This window comes from Pelmatolapia mariae, linkage group LG1 (genome assembly GCF_036321145.2).
Source record: "Pelmatolapia mariae isolate MD_Pm_ZW linkage group LG1, Pm_UMD_F_2, whole genome shotgun sequence".
Taxonomy (NCBI): Eukaryota; Metazoa; Chordata; class Actinopteri; order Cichliformes; family Cichlidae; genus Pelmatolapia; species Pelmatolapia mariae.
The window spans coordinates 30,646,274-30,652,340 of NC_086227.1; positions in this window are offsets into that span (position 1 = coordinate 30,646,274).

A 6,067-nucleotide genomic window follows, 5' to 3' on the forward strand; every position below is an offset into this window, starting at 1 on the left:
ATTAAAAAAAGAAAAAGAAACCAAACAACAATGAAATGATTAACAACTCATGTAGCTGAGGTTTGGATGACACTGCAAATTAAGGAATGTTGTACATGCCAAAAAAATTGCTGAGACACGACAATTATGATGCACAAAAACTTTCTTGAGGGCACCACCTGCAGGGTCAGGTGATGTTTAAACAGCTGGAGATCCCACAGCAATTATATCACACCATTTTACAATTTTGGATGGCAGTTACAAAATAACACCCTTCCCTAAGATTTCCACAACCAAAAAAAGCCTGCAGGTGTTCTTTGGGATATTAGCTGAAGAACAAAATGCAGTGTCTGTGTTTTCCCAGCAGCATTTAGATTGCTATCACATTATTCACAAAATAAAAAAAGAATGGGACTCTGTGTGAAATGTGCTGCTCTGCAGTTAGCATTCATATATTTGAGTCAAGACTAGAAGTGATGTGTAAAAATTAGTGTTTTTATTTTTCCATTAATTGTTACAGAGCACTTGTTTGTGCCATAGAAAGAGAGGCGTGTTAGTGGTGCAGCCTTCTGATTTGAAAAGTGTCATGTTGAGACCTGAAAATTGATTCAAGGACATGACAGAGCCCACATGCTATTACTCATGTGCATGACTGCTGCTTTCTAAAGGTTTGCTCGAGACCACCGGTCATGCATGCCAGTCTAAGAGTGAAATGTCAGTGAAGACAAAGAGATTTGAAGATAAAAATAGTCAGTTTCCATACTTACTCTGAGACATGATGTGACAATGTTAGCTAGCACATACATAAACAGTATGCAGCAAAACTGAATGAAGACCTGGTTGATATTGCTAAAATGTTAGATCATTATAATTCCTATACATTTAATGTAAATATATCCTTCTTTGATAAAGGTCAAGTGTAATCGAGCTAATTTCTTAGCAAAGTTAAAAATAAAAATTGTAAATCAACTGCAGGAAAGGTGAATGCACACCATTTTAATGAAATTTCACTTAATATATTAAAAATATAAATAAATAGATGTTAGCCTTTATTTATTTATATTTAAATTGGATCCTTACTCGTGGATGAAACCAGTCCCACAAGAACCTGCGGAGTGATGTTCTGCCATTCTTTAAACCTGATTCTTTTCAGCTGCTCTGTGCTGGAGGGGTTTTGTTGCCTTCAACGTTCCACTTTAAAAATACTCCAAACGACTGGCTTCTAGTCAAGGACAGAGTCAATCAGGTCATTGTGTTAAATTTATCTTCTTCTAAAAGACTTTTGCATTTGTTGCAAAGAAATACGAATTTCTTGAGACTGAAAAAGCCATGTATGAAAATCACATACCTATACTTTCTGCACATACTTATGTAAATAATCTAACTTGCACATTGCAGATTACATTATGCAATCACTTTGGGTGAGTCATGTTAATGACCCATGAAATCAATAAATAAACACATTAAAATATATTTTGGACTTGGATCTATCTGTATTTATCAGGCTTCTTTTCAGTTTCATCTGATTTCCTTTGCAGTATTTGAGCAGTCACAGAAATACTCCAGGTAATTCTTTAAAATGTCGACTCATTAGGCATTAGACACAGCCCAGGCTAAAAAGAAAAAAGAAAAAAATGAAGCTGTATAGTGTTTACAGGTCTAGCCATGTTCACGCAATTATCCCTAATTGGAAATTACATGTGTACTCACTTTTGTTGCATTGCGTTTGTATGGTTTTAATGTAGCCTGTCTGTGTTTAATTGTACATAAGACCTTAATTAAAATACATTTATTATAAGATTTGTTGTGCGAGTAACATTGTACAGTGCTGGAATCTATTTAGCAGTATGTTTCATACATACTGCACGCTGTGACTGAATATGTATAGAAAAGCAGGACAATGATGCTGTTTACAAATATCAAATTTATCACATGATTACTTTGCACCATGTGAGACAAAATTCAAGGCAATATTTTTCTAGGTCATCTGTCATTTCCCACAAATTACTATTTCTATAAAAAGAACAACATGTCAAATAGCAATGTTTAAAAAAACACTGACAAAGTGAAAGGAATTGCTTTGTAGTAATGATCCGCCTGGAATTATCACTCAAATCTGCAGCTCCCCTCCTGCTGTTTTCAGCAGGGGGAAAATCACTACAAATTCACTGCATACTACCTGCCCAGCATGAAAAAGCAGACAGATAAGGTTAGCAACAAAGTGGCCCCAAAATTTCCAAGAGACTTCTTTCTTGGTCAGCACTCTCTCAGTCCATGGCAATGTAAAACTTGCTTCACTGTGGACAGTGATGTTGGCCTTCCAGCAGTTTCCAATTCATGGCAGGATGTAGCCTTGATGGTTCTTTGGTTGTTCCTGAAATTCCTAACAAATTTCGTCTCATCTGTGGGTGACCATTTGGGTCTGCTTTCCGACCTCGGCAAAGTGGTGACACATCTAAATAACTTGTACTTATGTACAATTGTTTAAACAGATGATCTTGACTCATTAAGCTTCTGAAATGACTTTCCCCAAGCCTTGTTTTTACCACTATTGACAATTTGTGGAATATACTTAAAAGCTGGGTCTGTGCCAGGAAACCAGCCAGTTTAAATGAACTCCACAAATTCCACCAAGAAGAATGGTCAAATATCCAGTCAGAATTATTCCAGAAGCGTTTTGATGGTTACCAAAAGTATCTGATTGAGATGCAGCTTGCTAAGAGACATTTAACCAAATATTAGTGGGGGTGTATATGCACAATTTTGAGCCTGCACGTTTGGTCTTGTGTGGATTGGAGAAAATCTAACACAACTTCAGTCTTTTGCACAGAATTTTATGTTTTATGTAAAGTCATTCAAGAGATACGCTGTATAATCATTCCACCCTGGAAAAAGAACAGTTCAAAGAAATCAACAAAAGCCCAAAATTACCATGACATTCATGCCCATAATGAATGCATGCAAACTTTTGACAACAGTTGTATATTTAACTTTAAAGTCTCTGAAACCTTACTGCTTCACCCTGACAGCTGTGTTTGAGAGGGAAATTACTTTCCAGCTGCTGCTGATGGCAATGACGTTTCTCTTTGTTGAAGACAAGACAGGAGGAAGGAGAGAATGTGGAAAGATTGTCAGCAGCATTCATTCCCTCTCTCAGTTGACGATGGATGGCTTCAATGCGTCCTTCACTGCTGGCCTCTGATAAGCCCTCTTTCTGAGAACCAAGGAGGAGGGCCCTCTTAATGGAATTGCTCTCATCTGGGTAGCAGTGGTCTATCGACTGCTCTTACCAGTGAAAGAGGACCCCGTTTGTGAACTGGATGAACCGGGAGATTAATGAGGCTTTGCTGTGTCAAATCAGCCCAGCATTGTCTCCTATCCAGCCCGAACCCTTCAACAATCTATTTAGTAGGGTATAATTCATATCTATGTAAAAATGAAATTTTTGTACTGGACTGCAAAAGCTGTGCAATGCCAATACATGCCAGCCTCCAGTGAAGCAGCTTGAACAGCCTCCATGCAACTGGCGAGAAGAAACACAGCATAATATATTTCACTGTCTGTGTTATAATATGAGTTCCAAAAATATAGCATATATTAGAAAAAATGGATAATAGATAGCTATCAGTACAACAATAAATGAAACTGTGTACACTTTTCTCATTTGTGCCTGAGAGAGAAATTTTTGATTAAACTAATAAAGTCAACCAATGTCAAAGGACGATTTTTTCCCCCAAAATGTGAAAAGTACAAAAACAGAAGAGTACTTTATCTAGTAGCAGTGGCTGTCTAACATTCTGTAATACAACAGATATCCTCTGAGAGTTCAGGAGGCAGACGACAGCCTGATAAGATACTTATCTCCACTGAGGCTCTACCGCCTTATCGCTCTTATAGAGGCTCTTACCTTTTGGCTCTGACACAGCCAGACAATGATCCATTCTCAATAGGACTTTCAGCTCTGTGTGGAGGAAACTATTTGTTTGCTTGATTTCACTGTCAGTCTTATAAAACCTTGAAAGTATTTGAAAAATACATTAACATCTATACAGGATATGTATTTTATATCTATATCTCTAATATCTACAGAAGAAAATCGGTATAAAAGTCTTTTCATTGTAAAATTAGAACGTAAAGCTGCTTATGTGCCTGTGTTCATGGTTATCAACAGCATTAGCGCTATATTTTTGTGAAAAAAATATTACTTGATGGCAAAAAGCCATTCCCAAGATGCAGTTGTCCCCCAGTAATGGAAAGTCCTTTGTCTTTTCTGTGAGCCCTGTCTCTCCCATAGTCGTGAAGCCATTTGGCCAATGTAGAGCTTCATTCATCAGGTCTGTGAGTGCCCTCATGTCTGATCATCCGTCAGTGGCTTCCTTATGTCTGTGACATCCCTCCTGCTGCTTCTCAAAATAGAGCAGGAGATTAGGAAGATGGGAGCATTTTAGCCTGGTCCCAGGAGGTCATTAATTCCCTCCATCCAACCTTCCAATCACCCTAGTCTCCACCTTTTCCTTCCACCATCCATCCTTTCAATAGCCACCCTGTCCACTTTCCTTCCCCTCCTCCTCCTATTTCTTTCCTTCTCCTCCCAATTTTCCCTACCATCTTCACCTGATGGAGCCATCATGGGAAATCACTGTCGAGTATGTGCTATGCGGTATGGGGGAGGGCATCATCAGTCACAAAATGACACACTAGTCCAGCAACAGACACATAGTCGGGCACAGAAGATAAATATTGACTAAAGGCAGAAAGAGACAATCAAAACTTTTGGAACAACCAAAAATCTTACACAGTGTACTTGTGGATCATTATGAACATAAGATAAAAACAAAACAATAAGAAATAGGAGACTATATGACTTTACATACAACTAAAAGATTACACCATTGCAACCTCCTCAGATGAACAGCAGATTTTAACCTAGACACTGCTTGCTGTGAAACAACATTGATTAAAATTGTACTATTGTGTCTCCCTGTGAACAGTAAGTTTTAATTGTACACGTTATTATAAGTAATTATAATTTACATAAATATACAAATAAACAGATTTAACACTATATGCGTGTCTCTCTTTCTATCTTCTTTATTTTTTTTGGCATTTATTAGAGACAAACTGTGGTGCAATCAGTTTTTCATTGTCTATTAAAATTTAGAGATTCATCTGTGTATCCGTGATTTGTTAGATCCTAATCCATGTGTCACAGGTTGAGAGACAAGGTACTCCCTGGAAAGTTACCAGTCCATCACAAGGCCTACAAGATAATAGTAATTGTTATCAGAAAAGCAAATAATAAATTAAGTTGTGTTGGGAGACTACATGCACAATGACGGGGGTGCAATAAATGTATCTAATTATAGCTCTGATTTTTGCCTAGCAACAGATGACAAATGTCTGTTGTAATGGCCCAAGGTGACAAAAACAACACTCTGAGGTCAAACATTTGTCAGTCATTCCACACTCAGCATCTCATTAAGTAGTTTATCAAAAGCAAGTGCACAATAGGGGTCTGCTCACATGGTAAAAATAAAGCTACTTTCAGCTGCTCTGTTACTCACAAAGGGTCGCCACAGCGGGTAGATTGACATGTTTGATTTGGCAGAGTTTTACACCAGATGCTCTTCCTGATGTAAAACCCATTATTTGTTCATATAATAATCCAGTTACAATGCAGTTATTGCCTCACCCTTTCTACAATGTAACTGTGAGTAATGTGATATATATCAGATCAAACCAAGAAGCTGTCATCCTTGTTAAGATCTTAAAAGGTTGTCTTCAGGGCATTGCCATTCTAATTAGTAGGCGGGTGTTCATTAACTGGAGACCTATGATACAAGTATCTTTGCTTTTCCAAATGAATGTGAGAATAAAAAAAATGAAGCAGTACAGACAATGAATATCACTTATTAGCATGTAAGTCATAGTAAACTGTACCAAATCTGAGTTTAATTCACCAATGTGAAAAATATGAAAAATATGATTGCCCCTTCCCAGAATTGCATAACTCATCGTTCCACCTTTCTTAACTGCACTACTGTATAATTCTGTATAAACAAACATTATGTACAATACGATCATTTTA